At 40.7% G+C, this 21,694-nt stretch overlaps 1 protein-coding gene and 1 pseudogene across 2 annotated transcripts in view; one reads left to right on the top strand and one right to left on the bottom strand.

Annotated features, from left to right (window-relative positions):
* The window catches only part of ZNF609 (zinc finger protein 609), a 223,784-nt gene that overhangs the window by 152,245 nt on the left and 49,845 nt on the right, over window positions 1-21,694 (bottom strand). The window lies entirely within an intron of this gene.
* LOC100600595 lies at window positions 2,711-3,723 on the top strand (annotated as a pseudogene).

The following is a 21,694-nucleotide window of genomic DNA, read 5'->3' as shown; positions in this document are numbered from 1 at the left end:
TCTGCCCTGGTAGAGTTTACATTCTAGCAGATAGATAATAAACAGTAAGCATAATAAAGTATACACATAGTAAATTAAAAAGATTAGTGCTTCGAGAAAAAATAATGGGACAGGATAAAAGGAGGGTACAGAGGCGGTTGCAAATTTCAAATAGGTTGACATTTGAGTGAAGACTTGAGAGAGATGAGGGAGTTGGCCATGCTACGTACTTCTCTGTGATAAAAGAATTCTAGTAGCCAGAACCTTCGATGTAAGAGACCTAAGTCAAGAGGAGCTGCATTTCAAGGAACAGCAGAATCCAGTATGGCTGGAGGGGCATGATAGTAGGGAGAAATAGGAGATAAGGCCATAGAGGTATGGCAGAGAGAAGCACAGATCATGTGGATCATTGACTTCTTCTCTGAATGAAATTAAGAGCCAATGGAGGGTTCTGAGCAAAGAAGTGATAATGAATGGACAAGTTTCAAAGAATCATTTTGGCTGCTGTGCTAAGAAGAGACTATATGGAAACAAGGGACATAGGTCAGAAAGAGAGAGAATGGAATTTCTCAAAATGTTAGAGTTGACAAGGGTGTTGGAAGTAATTTTTTTCCCAAGTCTTTCATTTTAGAGATAAGGAAACTGAGGCCCACAACATTGAGTTTTCCAAGGTCATGTGTTAAAGTCTGAAATAAGGCTGGGCACAATGGCTCACGTTTCTAATCCCAGCACTTTGGGAGGCTGAGGTGGGAGGTTCTTGAGCTCAGGAGTTCAAGACCCGCCTGGGCAACATAGGGAGACCCCGTCTCTACAAAAAATAGAAAAAATTAGCTGGGCATGGTGGCTCACATTTGTAGTCCTAGCTACTTGGGAGGCTGAGGTGGAAGGATCACTTGAACCTGGGAGGCGGAGGTTGCAGTGAGCCATGACTGTCGCCACTGCACTGCAGCCTGGGTGACAGAGCGAGACTGTCTCAAATAATAATAATAATAATAATAATGTCTGGAATAATCCACTTTGCATTTGTGTAGCCTTTTCAGTGTTTGTAGGTTTATCATCTCATCTTGTATTCAGCAATCCTCTAGGCAACTCATAGGGCAGCTGATAACTGACATTAATTTGGCCAAAATAACTGGCTAAAATTAGGGACCAGGTCTAGAATATCCTCTCAGTACTCAATCTAAAGCTATTAACTACATAGGGAGTGAATCTGCCATCATGCCCATAATATCACAAAGTGCTAAATAACCTAAGTAATTCAAGTAATGGAAATGACTCATTTTTGCTGATCTAATTCCATGGTCCCAGAGGAGAGCTATAGCTATTAAATGCAGTACATGTATGTTAAGTGGAATGATATACATTACAAATTAGGAAAAAGAGTGATTCTGAGGCAAATAGGAAAAAGTGATTTTGTTACATATGATATTGTGAGCTCAGGTCTCTTTTTCCCGTCTTCTTTCTTTCCTACCCAAGTCTCATCCTGCAAGGTCTTTCTCAGATTTGAAAGCAGCTGATAAACAACTAATTTCCATAAGATTGCTGTTGATAATAGCTCAAAGTATTACTTCTCTCTAGGGGTATGTGTACTTTAATAGAAAACTTAAAACCTTCAATTCCAAAGGAACTGCAGTCAAGTTAGCAGAGAATATTATGCTGAAGAAGACCTCTTGGCAGTTACTCAAATCCCATTAAATAAATTCAGACTCAACAACTGTTTATTGTTATCTACCATACTGTCAGTCACAAAGATAAGACATGGTTCTTGCCCTTAAGATGCTAAGAATGGAAGAAGACCACACAGAAAATACTAGCTTTTGTTTACTGAATGCCTACTAAATATTAGGCATTGAGCTAACTACTTTCCATGGGCAATAAGTATCAAGTATTATACTTAGCACAGTGATTAGCAAATAATGTATGTTCAATACATTGTAGCCATGATAGTATAATTATAACCTTTGTAATTGCATTTAGTCTTCAATTCTGCTCTATAAAGTAGTTATCAGTGTTACTTTACAGATAAAAGGAAACTGAGGCCCAGAGGCTAGGTAATATGCTTAATGTCATACAGCTATTAGGAGCTAGGATTCAGGCCCAGCACGGTGGCTCATGCCTGTAATCCCAGCACTCTGAGAGGCAAATGGATCACTTGAGGTCAGGAGTTTGAGACCAGCCTGGCCAGTATGATGAAACCCCATCTCTACCAAAAAATACAAAAATTAGCCAGGCATGGTGGCGTGCGCCTGTAGTCCCAGCTAGTCGGGAGGCTGAGGTGGGAGAATCACTTGACCCTGGGAGGCAGAGGTTGCAGTGAGCAGAGATCACACACTGCACTCCAGACAGGGTGACAGAGTGTAAAAAAAAACCAAGGCCAGGTGCGGTGGCTCACGCCTTGTAATCCCAGCACTTTGGGAGGCTGAGGTGGGTGGATCACCTGAGGTCGGGAGTTCAAGACCAGCCTGACCAACATGGAAAAACCCCGTCTCTACTAAAAATACAAAATTAGCCAGGCGTGATGGCGCATGCCTGTAATCCCAGCTACGCAGGAGGCTGAGGCAGGAGAATCACTCAAACCCAGGAGGCAGAGGTTGTGGTGAGCCGAGATTGCACCATTGCACTCCAGCCTGGGGAACAAGAGTGAAACTCCATCTCAAAAAAGTCTCTACTCCTCCTGTTCGACAGACAGCCACATATTCTCTCGCATCGGCAGCCGCATCCCTGAGACACCATGGGTAAGGTGAAGGTCAGAGTCAATGGACTCCGTACTAGGTGCCTGGTGCATCAGGACTGCTTTTAACTCTGGTAAAGTGGATATTGTTGCCATCGATGACCCCTTCATTGACCTCAACTACATGGTCTACATGTTACTGTATGATTCTACACATGGCAAATTCCATGGCACCATCAAGGCTGAGAATGGGATGCTTGTCATCAATGGAAATCCCATCGCCATCTTCCAGGACCAAGATCCCTCCAAAATCAAATGGGGTGATGCTGGCGCCGAGTACGTCGTAGAGTCCACTGGTGTCTTCACCACCATGGAGAAGGCTGGGGCTCACTTGCAGGGGGCAGCCAAAAGGGTCAACATCTCTGTCCCCTCTGTTGACGCCCCCATGTTTGTGATGGGCATGAACCATGAGAAGTATGACAACAGCCTCAAGATCGTCAGCAATGCCTCCTGCATCACCAACTGCTTAGCGCCCCGGCCAAAGTCATCCATGACAACTTTGGTATCATAGAAGGATTCATGACCACAGTCCATGCCATCACTGCCACCCAGAAGACTGTAAATGGCCCCTCCGGGAAACTGTCACGTGACGGCTGCAGGGCTGTCCAGGACATCATCCCTGTCTCTATGGCGCTGCCAAGGCTGTGGGTAAGGTCATCCCTGAGCTGAACAGGAAGCTCACTGGCATGGCCTTCCATGTCCCCACTGCCAATGTGTCAGTGGCAGACCTGACCTGTCATCTGGAAAAACCTGCCAATATGATGACATCAAGAAGGTGGTGAAGTAGGCATTGGAGGGCCCCCTCAAGAGCATCCTGGGCTACACTGAGCACCAGGTGGTCTCCTTCGACTTCAACAGCGACACTCACTCTTCTACCTTCGATGCTGGGGCGGCCATTGCCCTCAACGACCACTCTGTCAAGCTAATTTCCTGGTATGACAATGAATTTGGCTACAGCAACAGGGTGATGCACCTCATGGCCCACACTGCCTCCAAGGAGTAAGACCCCTGGACCACCAGCCCAGCGAGAGCATGAGAGGAAGAGAGAAGCCCTCACTGCTGGGGAGTCCCTGCCATAATCAGTCCCCCACCAAGCTGAATCTCCCCTCCTCACAGTTTCCATGCAGACCCCTTGGAGAGGGAGGGGCCTAGGGAGCCCCACCTTGTCATGTACCATCAATAAAGTCCTCTGTGCTCTGCCAAAAAAACAAAAAACAAAGAAACAAGAAATTAAACAATTTAAAAAAAAACCCAAAATTTAAAATAATAATAATAATAAAATGTTTTAAAACCACCAATAAAAAAGAGCCAGGATTCTGGATCAAGAGGTCAGGAGTTCGAGACCAGCCTGGCTAATATGGTGAAACCCCGTCTCTACTAAAAAATTCAAAAATTAGCCGGGCGTGGTGGCACACACCTGTAGTCCCAGCTACTCAGGAGGCTGAGGCAGCAGAATCGCTTGAACCCAGGAAGCGGAGGTTGCGGTGAGCCAAGATCATGCCACTGCACTCCAGCCTGGGCAACAGAGCGAGACTGCAACTCAAAAAAAAAAAGGAGCCAGGATTCAAACTCAAGCCTCCATAATTCTATAATTTGTGCTATTAACCCTTATATAATATTCAATCTTTCTATAAAATTAAGAGGTGTTTAACTTCATTTGAAAGTCTGAGGAACTGGCTAACAAGAATATGCTGTAAAGAGAAAGTGATATTTAAGTTGGATCCTGAACGACAAGTGGGAAAGAAAGGGGGTGAGAGTAGAGTTTGGTCCAGGTTAAAAATGATGAGGGTCTGAACAAAGGAAGTGGCAACAAGTATAAAGAGGGGAAGTTACAAGAGATAAGCAGGAGATAGTCTCTTAAAGAACCTTTGTGATGTACCAGGTGTGAGCAGTGAGGGAAAGGTATCAAGGATGACTCACAAGTTTTTAGTTTGGGTGACAGGGCAGAAGTATTCCCACTACTAACACTGAGAAAGTACTGGAGAAAAGAATGGAGAGAGGTGGACTTTAGGGACAAATTATGATTTTTCTTTGAACTTTGTGAATTTGAAGTACATTTGGGACAACTAAGCAAGGAAATCTGTTAGGCAACTGGAAATCATGGTCAAATTTAGGAAAGATGTCAGGGCAGAGAATGGATATTTAGGAGTCACTGCTATAACTACAGTAGTTTGAAATAATAATTGTGTAAGAGACTGACACATAGGCAGCACTCATGCCATCTTATGTGGAAGGCTGGTCTTAACACTTAGAATATACTGAACTCTGAAAATAAGCAGGGCCGTAACATGTCCCCACAAATCAAATATGCCCATCACCTCCATCTTTACAGGAAAAAAAAAAAAAAAAGAAAGGTGTTGGAAATGGAGTGTAGCTGATATCTGAGGACAACGACACAGACAGCAGTTAGTCTTTTAACCCTGCATCCTCAAAATACCTGGCAAACTAGATGATCAATAAATATGTGATGAACAGAAAGCATGAATGAAGGAAGCCCAAAGAATTAAACAGAATTTCCAATGTTATTCAGCTTAAGTAGGGGAATGGACACTAGAAGCTAGGTGCTGCCAATCTTGTGTGCTTTACATTCCAGAGGTTTCTCCAGCCTCCTTCCTCACTGGTCCCTCAAGAATTATCTTGTCTGAAAAATATCAACATAATTTAAAATCTCAAACTACAGTATAAATGTTCCCTTCAAAATCTCATATTGGGCTGGGTACGGTGCCTTGTGCCTGTAATCCCAGCACTTTGGGATTGCCGAGGTGGGAAGATCATTTGAGCTCAAGAGTTTGAGACTAGACTGGGCAGCCTGGGCAACATAGTGAAACCCTGTGTCTACAAAAAACAACAACAAAAATAGCCACATGTGGTGGCATGTGTCTGTAGTCCCAGCTACTTGCAAGGCTGAGGCAGGAGGATTGCTTGAGCCTGGGAGGTCAAGGCTGCAGTGGGCTGTGATTATGCCATTGCAGTAAGCTGTGATTGTGCCACTGCACTCCAGCCTGGGTGACAGGGCAAGACCCCATCTCTAAGAAAAAAAAAATCCCATATTGATAAAAGTCATCTATAAAAAAGTCCACAGTTAATTAACATCATATTTAATAATTAAGACTGAAAGTTACTCCCTAAAATCAGTGAAGAAGTTAAGGATATCTGTTCTTGCCACTTCTATTCAACATTGTACTGGAGGTTATAGCTAGAAAAATTAGGCAAGAAATAAAGAAAAAAGACATCGAGATTGTAAGTAAGAAGTAAAACGATCTCAATTTGCAGATAACATGATCTCATATATAGAAAATCCTAAGGAATGCACAAAAATCATATCAGAGCCAACAAACGAATTCCACAAGGTTGTGAGATACAAGATCAGTATATACAAAACAATAGTATTTCTGTACTCTAGCAATGAATAATCCAAATATGAAATTGAGAAAACAATTCCATTTACAACAACATCTAAAAGAATAAAATCCTCAGGAATAAATTTAACAAAAGAAGTGCAAGATTTTGGTATACAACTCCTAAATTTGACTGGCTTAAAAAAAAAAAAAAAAAGAAAAGAAAAAACAGGGCTGAGCGCGGTAGCTCATGCTTGTAATCCCTGCACTTTGGGAGGCCTAGGCAGGTGGATCACTTGAGGCCAGGAGTTCGAAACCAGCCTGGCCAACATGGTGAAACCTGATCTCTACTAAAAATACAAAAAATTAGCTGGGCGTAGTGGCGTGCACCTGTAGTCCCAGTTATTCGGGAGGCTGAAACAGGAGAATCGCTTGAAACTGGTGGGTGGAGGTTGCAGTGATCCAAGCCAAGATTGTGCCACTCTATCCCTGCCTGGGGTACAGAGTGAGACTCTGTCTCAAAAAAAAAGAAAAAGGGCAAGATTTGTACACTGAAACCACAAAACATGATTGATGGAAATTAAAGAAGTTCTAAATAAATGGAAAGACATCTCATGTTCATGGATTGGCAGATTTTATAGTGTTAAGATTGCAGAACTCTCCAAACTGACTGACAGATTCAATACAATCTCCATCAAAATCCTAGCCTGCTTCTTGCAGAAATTGACAAGCTGATCCTAAAATTCGTATGGAAATGCAAAGGACTCAGAATAGCCAAAACGATCTCAAAAAGAATAAAGTTAAAAGACTCACAATTCTCAACACTTACTACAAAGATGAGTAATCAAGATTGTAATACTGCCATAAGGATAGATATGTTGATCAACGGAACAAAACTGAGAGTCTAGATAAAAACCCATACATTTATGGTCAATTAATTTTCAACAAGGGTGTCAAGAAAATCCAATGTGGGGTAAGAATAGTCTTTTCAACAGTTGGTGCTAGGAAAACTGCATATCTACATGTAAAAGAATAAAGCTGGATCCCTACTTCACACCATATAGAAAAATTAACTCAAAATGGATCAAAGACCTAAATGTAAGAGCTATAACCATAAAAATCTTAGAAAACACTAGTATCCAGAATATATTCTTACAAAAACAATCTAATTAAAATATTGACAAAGAATCAGATATCTTCAGAGAAGATAAACAAGCACATAAGCACATGAAAAGATGCTCTGAATCATTAGTCATTAAAGAAATCCAAGTCAAAACCATGAGATACCACTTTACACCCACCAGCATGGCTATTATTAAACAAATGAACAATAACAAGTATTGTTGAAAGTGTGGGGAAATTGGAATCCTTGTACACTGCTAGCGGGAATGTAAAATGGCACAGCCGTTTACATTCTGGCAGTTTGCCAGCTCCAAACAAAGTTAAACAAAGAGTTACCACATAACCCAGCAATTCTATCCCTAGGTATATAATGAAAAAAACTGAAGACATATGTCCACACAAAAACTTGTATGTGAATGTTCATAGCAGCATTATCCATAACAGTCAAAATAAGGAAAAAACCCAAATATCCATCACCTGATGAAATGGATAAACAAATGTGGTATATCTATATAATGGAATATTATTCAACCATAAAAAGGAATGGAGTACTGATACATTCTACAATAGATTATGCTAAGTGAAAGGAATCAGACACAAAAGGCCCCCTTTCTTTTTCTTTTTTTTTTTTTTGAGATGGAGTCTTGCTCTGTCACCCAGGCTGGAGTGCAATGACGCAATCTTGCCACATTGCAACCTCCACCTCCCGGGTTCAAGCAATTCTCCTGCCTCAGCCTCCCAAGTAGCTGGGACTACAGGCAAGTGCCACCATGCCCGGCTAATTTTTGTATTTTTAGTAGAGACGGGGTTTCACCATGTTGGTCAGGCTGGTCTCCAACTGCTGACCTTGTGATCTGCCTGCCTCAGCCTCCCAAAGTGCTAGGATTACAGGCGTGAGCCACTGCGCCCAGCCAAAGGCCACGATTGTATGATTCCATTTACATGAAATTTCTAGAGAGACAGAAGTAGACTGCCGGGGACTAAGGAAAATGAAGAATTAGGGTGACTGCTGATGGGTACAGGGTTTATTTTTGAGGAGATGAAAATATTCTGGAATTAGTGATGTGATGGGTACACAGTTTGTGAATATAGTATAAACTACCGAATTGTATACTGAAAAAAAAAAAGAAAACATGAATTATTTCTCAATTTTTAAAAAAACTGTATGAGGAAAAAAAACCCCATATAACCTGTCTAGCTAACCTCTTCCAAAAAATTTTCCAGTTATCAGTTGTTAAATGGTTTCTGAAAACACTACTTTTTTTTTTTTTTATAATAACCAGGAAAAGGCAGGAACATTAAAGCCATTTGATAAACATGCAAAAAGCTGAAATTCTACCCAGAGCTTAGGCCATCAGCCATCATTTCTCAATCTTCCATTCACATGAAATTTAAGTTTATAACATAGAAGATTTTCTTTTCTTTCTTTTTTTTTTTTTTTGAGACAGAGTCTCTCGCTCTGTTGCCCAGGCTGGAGTGCAGTGGCGTGACCTCTGCTCACTTCAATCTCTGCCTCCCAGGTTCAAGCGATCCTCCCACCTCAGCTTCCCAAGTAGCTGGGATTACAAGTGTGCATCACCACACCTGGCTAATTTTTGTATTTTTAGAGACAGGGTTTCACCATGTTGGCTAGGCTGGTATTGAACTCCTGATCCTCCTGCCTCAGCCTCCCAAAGTGCTGGGATTACAGATTTGAGCCACTGTGCCCAGCCTATAATATAGAAGATTTTCAAAGATTTTCCTAGATTTCCTGAAATTCTTATGTCAGGCTCTTGGTAAAAGCCTACTATTAGGCAGTCAATCCTGATCTGATTTCTTCAAACCAAAGTGCTGACAACAGTTCCAAAGAGTAGTCTCAGAGCTGCCAGCATAATTCTTTAATTGGAAGCTGTTTCTCTCCAGTTATGCAAGGGAGTCCATATTACATGAAAATAAAATCTATAATAATTCATCATAGTACAGAATGTATACTTTTGGAGAATATAAATTAAAATATACCCTGCTAACATCTCTCCCCATTTCTGTCCTGTCAAAAGATCATTAAGGGTATATGGTATGTTAAGGAAGATCTCTTTTGGAAATGCTTATACCTGATATTGTAAATGTCAAAGAGTACTCTTAGACAATAGGCTGCAAGTACTGTATTCCTGCCTCATTTTAACATTTAAAAGGAACAATAAATAAATCCAAAATACTTTTCTCTATTGCACCAAAATTTCCTTTTTTTTTTTAACCACAATGTATTAAAAGTTAAATCTAAACATCTATGTAAACATCGAATAAACAAAAGGTCTAGACTGATCAACATAGAAATCCATAAAGAAAATTACACAGAAAAAAGATGGGTTTGTTTTTGTGCAACTTCCTTAACTAAAATGTTATTCCAGCAAGGAAAAGAAAACATGGAAGATAGCCCTTTTCTTTTTATACAACTAGAAATCTCATAAGCTTATGTCTTGAGCAAGCTCATCAACGATAGCAAATTATGTTAACTGACACCACAGACACTTCTTTCCAAAGAGAAGAAAGCAGGTCAACATTAAGTCTTTAAAAATTGCAAAACTACTCTCCCCCTACATACTCACCACCATCAGTTTAAAAAAACAAACACCCAGACTTCTGAAGATAATCACAAATGAAGATAAAAAATTGGTTTGAGATAAGTTATAAAAAGCTAAACACAGAAGATGAGTTTCATACTCCAGGGTGAGATCACATCAATTGTAATAAAATCTAGTCAAGCAGGGCCAAACCAGTTCAGATCTCTAATGGGAAAATTAAAGATGCTTAAAGGGACAGGGTTGAGATTCATGAAGTATAGATCATGCCCAAGCCAGTCCTGAACCAATAATCTCAGCCAGTTCTACAACATTAAAGAAATTCTTAAGAATCTGGTAGAATGAAGTACAATGTTTATGTTCTTCCTTTTACTTTTCTGAATTTTCCAAATTCTTTACAATAAAGCACTTATAGATTTCAATGCCAGAATGCTGAAACCTCGTTAGTAGAAAATAATCTCAAAGAAACATAAAACCAAGTGGACAGGTTGCTGTAAACTCACAAGGTCAAGGCACTCTCACTTACCAAGTAGAGTTTGCCCTGGGGGCATTAGAGATAACAATGCTTGTGCTTTGCCCAATCTTCTCTCTGACATAATAGGCTTTTGTCTCGAGTCACCAGATGCCTCAGCATTAGCCAAGTGCCAGGGCCCCAGAGCCTAGATAACACAGCTGGAGCTTGGTACTCCTATACAGGGATTAAGAAACAATCTCCAGCCCACGACTCTATTAAGCAAACTTTGACAGCTGCCAGGGCCAGTAAAGAATAATGAAGGGACAGGGATCCAGTGGCACAGTTGCACCTCTTTCCCACACCAATATTCCTCTTTCCTTTTTCCTCAGATGGCTCACTCTGCTGCCAACTCCAGGTCTTACTGGTCTCTTTAGCCACTATGGCTGTCCATTTTAAAAAACCACACTGGCAATGATGGGCTTTTAGTAAAACTCAAACACTTCAAAATAAATTGAGGGTTCCCTGCCTAGGGTATTTTCATAAAGGTTATGAGCCTTGATTCTACCTAAATTCCTCCTGACTGTTGTCTTGGCAGCAGAATATTAACAGGCTGTCCTAAGAGAGTTATAAAACACTCAGTATCCAATCATTTCTTGTACCTTGAAATGTTAACACTAAGGGAAGGACAGGGAGGAAAAAATAAAACAAGGAAAGGAAAAAAAATCCTCCTCTCAGGTAAATGCCTACACCCCAGAGACCAGGTCCAAGCTCCCTCCCTACTCCATTTCCAGCCACACAAAAGCCAAAGCCAAGAACAATCCTCCACTTACAGAGGCTTCCATAAATTTCTCTCCTCAGCCAACTATGGAGCCAGGATGAGACACTTTGTTGGCACATGCCAGCTCTTGTTTATGAGATGGTTACCACCTCAAAGGCTGCTTGGCCCAAGGTCTGCCCTCCCTTTTCAGGATTTTTCAAACTTCAAAATGGGATCTTTTCTTGGACTCCTCTTAAGACATGGACGTGGGTTACTTAACCTATTGCTTCCAGCTTGAGTGCTATCCAAGGACTTCTCTGGGGACTACATTCTCAGGGAGTAGTCAACATTATCTAATATGGAAGGATTTCTACCCACCTGTACAAAGTAAAGAAGAACGGAAAGATTTTGTATTAAAAGTAAAAGCGAACACTTTCAGAAATAACTTCAGTGGCCATCAGGTAAAGGTAACAGCTGAAGTGACCAAAATCAGGTGAGCCTCTCCTCTGCTGTCACAGCGTAGCAGAGAAGGTGGGAAGAAAGATAATAAAATAATCTCTTCGGCTGATAATTTAATTCTGTCCTGTACCCAGAGCTTATTTCTGAAATCTTGTAATAGAAATTTCCCTAGGTTTAATTCCATATCCTAACAGCTAGCATTGAAGAGACATTTGGAAGTCAGTTTCTCGGCTACTTTTGTCTGTCTTCCCATTCTATTGTGAACTCTCTTCTCCCTTAATTTCACCTCACCTTTTAGAGATTTGGGGAGAATACCAGAACGTGTGGGAAAAAAAAATTAGACAAAAATTTTAGAAAACGAGAATAAAAAAATAAAAAGAAAAATAGAGATTTGGGAATAATAAAAACTGAGACACAGGTTAGGGAGCCTGGCTCTCTAACTGCCTTTGGTTTTCTACTTTCTATGGAAACAACATTCACAACAGAAAACTACATATATCATATATGTCCAACTCTGCATTTTCATAAACTGAACACACAGTCATGTAAATGGCATCCAAAACAATATTTTAGCAAATAGTGCTCAAACAAAAACTTTGCCCTCCAGGGGATATTTGGCAGTGTCTGGGGACATTTTTGGTTGTCTTACCTTGGAGCGAATACGTTAAAGGTATGGATGCTGTGAAGGTATGGATGCTGTGAAACATCCTACAATAAACTGGACCACCCCAACAACAAAGAATTACCCTAGTCCCGAATATCAATAGTGTTGTTGTTGAAAAATCCTGGTTATAGCAACCCAGAAACCTTCCTGTACTGCTTCTCCAGAAAGGACTTTTACCACAAAAATGCAAGACTCCTTATGCTCTAGTAGAAAAGCTGCTGTAACATACTGCCATGAGGAGGTGGTACGGAGCATAAATGATCACAGATGAAACTACTCACTTGCCTGGAAAGACAAGAGAGGCTGCAAGGAGAAAGGAAAATAGAACAAACATTTGTTGCTGACCTATAACTATTATACTATAACCTCCATATACTGTGCATTTACAGTGTACTTTCTGATCTTTTAAATTAAAACCATATAAAATCTAAGGAAAATGAGATACGGAGAGGTAATTTAAAGAAGATCCTATATATATTAAATGGCAGTCAGTGCTGGGATTCAAATATAGGCCTGATTATGATGTCTATGCTTTCACTTTAATACTATTAGAAGTTGAGAGTTTAAGTAACTGAAAATTAGGTCAAAAAAGGAAAACTAAAAAAGTTGAGAGTGATGACGCCAGGCAGGGAAAATATGGCAAGCGGTTAAAATAAAAAGCAAAGATCACTCTTCCACTGTTCGTAAGTGGCATGAGAAAGGAACTTTTCCTTAAAGTGTGCCTCAATCCAATAAAACCAATTCTAACTACAGAACCAAGCAAGTTCTATAACCTCTTTCAGTGGATTTTAAAATGTTTGTATAGACATATGTTCCCAGCTGTGGGTTTTGTATTCTCTCTAGGACACAAGGAAGCAGCTCCCAATATGCCATCTAAGGTAGCTACCTTCTTGGTGTTACTCAGTGACCCATACTGAGCCCCCTTCATTCAATACAGACACATTCTTCCTGGGTAAGTGTACTCACTTCTATGGCATCAATTACCATTTATGTGTTCACATTAATAACTCTGAAATCTTTAGATTTCCAGTTCTCTCTCTCACACATCCAGTCCTCAAGAGACATTTCTACTTGGTTGTTCATTCATTCAACTCCCTCATCAAATTAACTACCATTCATCCTTCAGATATTTACTCAAACTTCTTCATGGATATTTTCCCTGACCCATTCCCCCCAACCCTGCTCCCGCCGAGAATGGTTCAGTTCCTAATTATAGGCTCTCAGCATCCTATAACTTTCACTTTTATAATTTTAATAGTGTAAAATGATAGATGTGCATATGATTGTTTGATTCTATTCTATCTCCTGTACTAAACCGTATGCCCTAGAAAGAGCAGGATCAAATCTATTTTGCTTACATTATCCCCAGCACAGGCAGTGCAAGCACCTCAAAACATGTCCAAAGTTAAACTCATTATCATTCCCTGCAAACTTGCCCCTTTGCAGTGTTCCCTCCTATGGTTCCATGAACAACTTGGTTCATGCCCAAAATCTGGACATGACTCTTGACTTCTTCTCCTTCAATCTCTTCCCAACATGGTATCAGTTACCAAGATGCTATCAATTGAACTTCTATTCTCTCGAATCTACCAACTTTGCTCCTTTCCTATTAATACTATTCTGGTCCAGCTGTCTGCCAATCTTAATGGGTCTATGCTAACAGCTTCCTAAATGCCTCCAATCTTGCTCTCCAATCCACTCTGCAGATGACATCAAGAGTAATTTTTCAAAAACTCAAAAATCAATCACTGTAATCCACTAAAAAATCTAACAATAGTTTTCTGCAGATGTTAGGATGAAATCCAAATCCTTTAACAAGGCTTTTAAGGCCTTCTACTATCTGACCCCATAGCACTCCAGCCTCATCTTACCATTCTATTCCTCCTCCTCCAGTCATAGTGAACTTCTTCCAGTTCTTCTCATGCCTCAAGATTAGTCTTACCACTTAGCCTTTGATTATGCTATTCTCTCACCTGGCACAAGCCTTTTGCCCTCTCTCCCATCACCTGTCTAATTCCTGCTTATCCCTTTGGGTCTCCGTTTAACTATCAGAGAGGTTAGAGATCTCTGTCACCTCTTTTGAGCAGAGATCTTCCTTGATCCTACACTATACTCTGGCCACCACTGCTATGTGCACCCACAATACCCTATGTTATCATTACTCATCAAAGTTTGTTATAATAACCAATTTATCTGTCTCCCCCATTAGAATATAAACTCCAGGAACCCAGCACGATGGCTCACGCTTGTAATCCCAGCACTTTGGGAGGCCACGGCGGGTGGATCACTTGAGCCCAGGGGTTCAACATGGTGAGCCTGGGCAACATGGTGAAACCCTGTCTCTACAAAAAAATCCAAAATTGGCCAGGTGTGGTGGCACACACCTGTAGTCCTAGATACTTGGGAGGCTGAGTTGGGAGGATCACTTGAGCCCAGGAGGCAGAGGTTATAGTGGGCCACGATTGTGCCACTGTACTCCAGCCTGGGTGACAGAGAGTCTAAAAAAAAATGTATATATATATATATATATATAATTTTTTATTTATATATCATATATATACACACACTCCACAGAGCAGAGACCACATCCATTTAACTTTTTTTTTTTTTTAGATGCGATCTTGCTATGTTGTCCTGGCTGGACTTGAACTCCTGGGCTCACAGGAACCTCCCACCTCGGCCTTCCAAGTAGCTGGAACTACAGGTGTGTGCCACCATGCCTGGCTTCAACTCTTTATCCTAAGTGCCAGCACACTGCATAGCACATGGTAGTTATTTAATAATTATTTGTTGGATGAACTAAATGAGTATCCATAAATTTGAACTGCTTGACTAGGATATGCCTCCAACCTGTAAGTACAGAAAAACATTAATTTTGTTATAAAGCATCCCATATAGGATCTGTTGAATCACAGGGAATTTTGTTTTGTTTGAGACAGAATCCTCCTCTGTCACCTAGGGTGGAATGCAGTGGCATGATCTCGGCTCACTGCAGCCTCCACTTCCCGGGTTCAAGTGATTCTCCTGCCTCAGCCTCCTGAGAAGCTGGGACTACAGGCATGCACCACCACACCCAGCTAATTTTTGTATTTTTTAGTAGAGATGGAGTTTTACCATGTTGACCAGGCTGGTCTTGAACTCCTGACCTCAGGTGATCCACCTGCTTCGGCCTCCCAAAGTGCTGGGTTTACAGGCGTGAGCCAGCGTATCCAGCCCAGAGGTAATTTTAAAATCAGCTAATGCTATATTATTAAAGCAAGAAGCTTAAAACTCCCAATTAAATAAGGAAGAGCCAGACAAACATTATCAAGTAAAAGGTTTCCAGAGTAGGGGTTAAGGAGAGAAGAAATTGATATAGTATAAGGGACTGCTGGAACCTGGTGAAAATTTTTAAAATCAGAATCATCCTAAGAGTTGATAAGCTAAGACCGGACTTATTGTTCGGTAGCCTGATTAATTCTGGAAATGGTTCTGAAAGATACAGAAACACATAAGCAGGATAAATGCAATTATAAGGAACCATCCCTAAGATAAGATCAATACAAGATTAAATATATATATATATTCTTAATGAGTGACCAGTATATAGTGGCACCACAATAAAAATCTAAGTTTTCTTTAAAAGTATTATTTGGGTGGGCATGGTGGCTCACACCTGTAATCCAACACTTTGGAGAATTGAGGCAGGAGGATCACTTGAGCTCAGGAGTTTGAGACCAGCCTGGGCGACATGGTGAAACCCCATCTCTACCAAAAATACAAAAATTAGCCAGATGTGGGTGGTGGCGCATGCCTGTCATCCCAACTACTTGGGAGGCTGTGGCAGGAGAATCTCTTCAACTCAGGAGGTGGGGAGCTTAAAGTGAGATGAGATCGCGCCACTGCACTCCAGCCTGGGCAACAGAGCAAGACTCTGTCTCAAAACAAAGCAAAAACAAACAAAAAAACCTAACCTCTATGAGGTTTCTGCTTAACTCAGCAAGACTGAATAAACAAAAAACAAATACAAATAAATTTTAAAAATTAAAAAATATACTCCATGAGGGCAGGGGAATGGAAGAGATTAAAGTAGGATTGGCCTGGCCCTTTTCTGCTTCAGGTTATTATATGTAAAACAGGAAGGAGGGTGAAATATGACTAAGGAATAAGAACAATGAGAGATCTGAAAATTTTAGTCAAATATGAAAATGTCATTGGGGTTTTATTTTCCAACTGTCTTCCCAGATTTTCTCTGGCCTGAATGCCACTTCAGGCTGATAATTTACTACCAACTACAGACAGCCCTACCTAACTTGGTTTCTAAACAAGTCGATCTTCTGTGACATGAGGACATTTACCTACTTAGTTCTTTTTTTTTTTTTTTTTTTTTTGAGACGGAGTTTCACCCTCGTTGCCCAAGGTGGAGTGCAATGGCGTGATCTCAGCTCACTGCAACCCCCGCCTCCCGGGTTCAAGCAATTCTCCTGCCTCGGCCTTCCGAGTAGCTGGGATTACAGGCGTGTGCCACCACGACCGGCTAATTTTTTGTATTTTTAGTAGAAATGGGGTTTCACCATGTTAGCTAGGCTGGTCTCGAACTCCTGACCTCAGGTTATTCACCTGCCTTGGCCTCCCAAAGTGCTGGGGTTACAGACGTGAGCCACCGTGCCTGGCCTTACCTGCTTAGTTCTAAGGAGGTGATTAGATGGTTCAGAGGGGACATTATTTTAAGCCTTTAAGTCTCCTCTATCCTACCCCTCACCCCTTTAAAAAGAAGATCCATTTCACAAAGGCTGAGGGGCAAATACCAAGAGTTTCCCAAATCAATAAGCTTAAATTTTCATTTCTGGGAGCTTTGCCCTGGCCAAACTGCTTCCCAGGGAGAGGCATATTGTGCTTTTCTTTTTCCCGAGTGATGCTATATTGGCCTACACCCAGAGTCATTTTTACTCAGCTTTTCAACATGAAAACTTCTGTTTGGCCAGTCCTCCAGGGTAATTGCAATGCCTTGTCCAAGAGATGCCACCAGTCCATGCCTAAAAGCACCAAGCCTTCAAATAAGGTATACTATTCACAGCAGTGTCATCTCTAGGCAGTAACAGCAATTTTGAACTATGGGTAAAACACCTCACTGTCAAAGGTAGTACAGTAGTTTTCAAGATACAGACAATGCTGTACCCAGACTATAATGAATGTCCCAGGTAGAACATATGAAAACGACTGCTTTTTCCTGGTTATTTTTATTTGAGAAGGAAGGAGAAGCCCTTCCTAAATGTGTGTAATTAAATATAATCCCATTTGCTTAAGACCAACAACAAATGTAAAATGTTATTTCAGAAATAACAACAACAAAAAATTAAAGCAGGATTAAAAAATTTTTAAAAAAAGGGTGGGTGCAGTGGCTCACACCTGTAATCCCAGCACTTTGGGAGGCCGAGGCGGGAGGATCACTTGAGACCAGGAGTTTGGGGCCAGCCTCAAGTGTGGGTGAAACCCATCTCTACAAAAAATACAAAAACTAGCCAGGTGTGGTGGTGCATGCTTGTAATCCCAGCTACTGGGGTGGCTAAGGCAGGAGAATTGCCTGAATCGGGGAGGCAGAGGTTGCAGTGAATCCAGATTGCGCCACTGCACTCTAGCCTGGGACGACAGAGTGAGACTCTGTCTCAAAAAAAAAAAAAAAAAAAAAAAAAGCCATAGTTTAGATAGAATCTAAAGGTGAAAGTGAGAAAAGGGTAGAAGGTGGAAGTTATACCTCAAAGGACCTACCAAAGGCACTGGGCCTAAGAAAGCGAAACTAGGCTCAGAAATATTTATGTTGGTAAGAGAACAGCTCTGCCTACATGATAGTTCTTGTTCAATTCAACGATAAGATCTGAGGTTAAGGCCGGGCGCGGTGGCTCACGCTTGTAATCCCAGCACTTTGGGAGGCCGAGGTGGGCGGATCACGAGGTCAGGAGATCGAGACCATCCTGGCTAACACGGTGAAACCCTGTCTCTACTAAAAATACAAAAAATTAGCCGGGCGTGGTGGCGGGCGCCTGTATTCCCAGCTATTCGGGAGGCTGAGGCAGGAGAATGGCGCAAACCCTAGGGGCAGAGCTTGCAGTGGGCTGAGATAGCGCCACTGCACTCCAGCCTGGGCAACAGAGCGAGACTCCGTCTTAAAAAAAAAAAAAAAAAAAAAAAAGGTCTGAGGTTACCACACAGAAATAAAGGGAAGGAATTTGTGGACACTGTGAAGAACATGAAAGTCGGAACTGAAATGTAAATACTACAAATTATCATTACATTAAGCTATATTCATTCCTTGGACCCAAAGTTTCCACTACACAGAGAATCTGGATCCTGAGATTTGCTCTATTGTCATAAAATACCTTTGTATACTAAATGGATAATATTTAACATTATAAAATCAACTATATGTAACTGGCAAAAAAAGAAAGAAAGGAACAAAAACCAATTTGAATGGTTTGGGCCTCACAGCTGTTCTGCTTATTGAGTATATGCTCTGGAGGAAGCCAGAGATAGGAGATTTGAACTGGCGTTTTTTTGTTGTTGTTGTTGTTTTTGAGGGTCTTGCTCTGTTGCCCAGGCTGGAGTGCAGTGGCATGATCATGGTTCACTGCAGCCTCGACCTCCCAGGCTCAAGTGATCCTCCCGCCTCAGTCTCCCAAGTAGCTGGGACCACAGGCATGTATCACCACACCCAGCTAATTTTTTAGTTTTTTGTACAGACAGGGCCTCCCTATGTTGCTCAGGCTGGTCTTGAACTTCTAAGCTCAAGCAATCCTCCCACCTTGGCCTCCTGAAGTGCTGGGATTACAGGTGTAAGCCACCTTACCCAGCCAACTGGCTGAACGTTCCTTAATCTGGTTTCCACTCCCATGTGCCTCTCATAATATAAGCATTTTACTAGGCTTAGGGTGATTCTAGTATTTACAAATACAGATTTTTCATTAATACAGGCTAGCTCTCACACAAGTCAGCTCTTATGTGGGGACCTCAGCTGAAGAAATAATGGCTTGTCTCAATGCTAAAGAAAAAACTGATCGTGTTGAATTCATGGAGCCAGTATGTCAATCTTCAAGAAATCATCCTAAGAAATTCTGCAGGTAACTTCTGACTGAGTGCCTCACACCTTGACTTTAGAACCTAATCCTTGTAAGAGATGGGAAAGGACAGGAGAGATACTAGAAGCAAACAAAAATGAAAGAATTTCTCAGTCTCCTTCTGAAATTGTAATAAGCAATCAGCTTGTTTGATTTCAAATCCCTACATTCTCACTCCAAGCACATATGTACAAGCAAAATGAAAAATGCCTTATGGCGTATTTTATCTAAAACAGACACTCTACCAGATGTTTAGGAATCTGCATAGTGATGAAATTAAGATCTAGTCTAATATGGTGTATATAAATGTGTAGTCACTTTGTATGATGAGTTTTTCCCCACATTTGCCAATTTTTTCTCCTCCTACTCACAGTGGTATATGAATTTGAGATACTCCAAAACCTAAAAAAAGATCCATCTAAAGTACAAATTAATATAAATTCTGAGAACATAGGTAATGCATGTACCAGTACTAAAAACCACACTTAAAATTTTAAATTTTTATATTAAATTATTTATTATTTAAATTTTATTATGAGAATTTAAGGTTATGTAATTATTATTTTGGCTAAAATATGACACACCACAATGTTTTCTAGTATGAGTTTGCTATGCTTATTACCTGGATGAGGAAATAATCTGCACACCAAACCCATGTGACACACAATTTACCCATCTAACAAACCTGCAACATGTATCCCTAAACCTAAAAGTTTTTTTTAAAAAAGTATGAGTTTGCTGCACAATTAGGTATGTGTTCATCTCTGGTAACAATTAGCATTCTAATTACTCTTCTTCAGGCATAAGACTTAAAATCTCAGCAAGAAAATACTTTATACCCCAAAACATTAATGCTCTTTTTGATTTCAAAGAAATTGTATTTATTTAAAAAAAAAAATCAACAACAAAGAACTACGATATAAGGGGCTTGTTCTATTTCTGTGACGCGATATTTCCTCTTCCTAAAACAGCATGTTTACTTTGAATGCATCTAGAAGCAGACTCAGGAATAAGGTCTTTTTTGTATTGCTACATTATTTTATAATGTTATGAATTTCCAGAAAATTAGGAACACCTATTATCCAATATAAGCACAGAAATACATTCACAAACCAATGAGAAAAGAGACTGGTTTTGGATTAGCCATAAATTTTGATTATCGAAATCTGTCTTCTGCCCCTTTCTAATCTACATAGAAAAAAAAGCACAAATAGCCTATATGTGGCAAATATATCTACTCATAAGAATTTTGCTTAAATTTGCCTTAAAAATTCTGGAACAATAATTTAAAACTGAATTAGTAACACAAATATGGATGCTGTACCTTAAAGGCTGTCAGAAATTCAACAATTAATTCTCCTAATTAAGGTGATAATGAGAAATCAGGTTAATTATAGTTGAATTCCGAAATGCCTGACCCGAATATAAGCATCCTGTAGACTGAGCAATGAAAAAGGAGAGTCCTTTTCACATGATAGTGATTTTTAACCAAGAAGAACATTACAAGCACCTGTTGAACTTAAAAAAAAAAAAAAAAAGTAGGTAGGGCGCGGTGGCTCATGCCTGCAATCCCAGCACTTTGGGAGGCTGAGGCGGGTGGATCACGAGGTCGGGAGATCAAGACCATCCTGGCCAACATGGTGAAACCCGGTCTCTACTAAAAATACAAAAATTAGCTGGGCGTGGTGGAGTGTGCCTGTAATCCCAGCTACTCAGAAGGCTGAGGCAGAAGAATCACTTGAACCCAGGAGGCAGAGGTTGCAGTGAGCCTAGATGCGCCACTGCACTCCAGCCTGGGCGACAGAGCGAGACTCCGTCTCAAAAAAAAAAAAAAAAAAAAAATTACATGCTTGGAGTCTCTAGCCACAAAGATTTTATCCAGTAGGACACTTTATACTTTGTAAAAGCTCCAGAAATGACTCTGACATGTACCCTAAACTGTCTCATGACCAAGAAACTCTGCAACCTGAATGTTAATGTCCGTAACATTCAGATGTTATAGATACATTCAGTATGCTGATTTGGTTGGTCTTAAGTATGATGACTATGTATACCTCCTTTTTTTTTTTTGAGACGAAGTTTCACTGTTGTTGCTCAGGCTGGAGTGCAGTGGCGTGTTCTCAGCTCACTGCAACCTCCTCCTCCCAGGTTCAAGCAATTCTCCTGCCTCAGCCTCCCAAGTAGCTAGGATTACAGGCACACTCCACCACACCACCATGCCTGGCTAAGTTTTTGTATTTTTAGTAGTGACGGAGTTTGACCATGTTGGCCAGGCTGGTTTCAAACTCCTGACCTCAGGTGATCCACCCGCCTCGGCCTCCCAAGGTGCTGGGATTACAGGTGTGAGCCATGTGCTCAGCCTCTATACCTCGTTTCTACAACACTCTGTTATCTTTCACTAAGGTTTGATTCAGTGCGGAACTAAGTACCTGACTTCTGAAGAAACAAAAAAGAAAAAAAAAGCAACACATAAGCCAGGAAATATCAACTCTGAGCTGGGTGAGTTAGGTACCAGTTTATAAAAACTTTTTACAATGAAGG

The sequence above is a fragment of the Nomascus leucogenys genome, chromosome 6 (assembly GCF_006542625.1).
Source record: "Nomascus leucogenys isolate Asia chromosome 6, Asia_NLE_v1, whole genome shotgun sequence".
In the NCBI taxonomy this organism is placed as follows: Eukaryota; Metazoa; Chordata; class Mammalia; order Primates; family Hylobatidae; genus Nomascus; species Nomascus leucogenys.
Note: the sequence above shows the minus strand (reverse complement) of the source record. Positions and strands in the feature narration are given on the sequence as shown.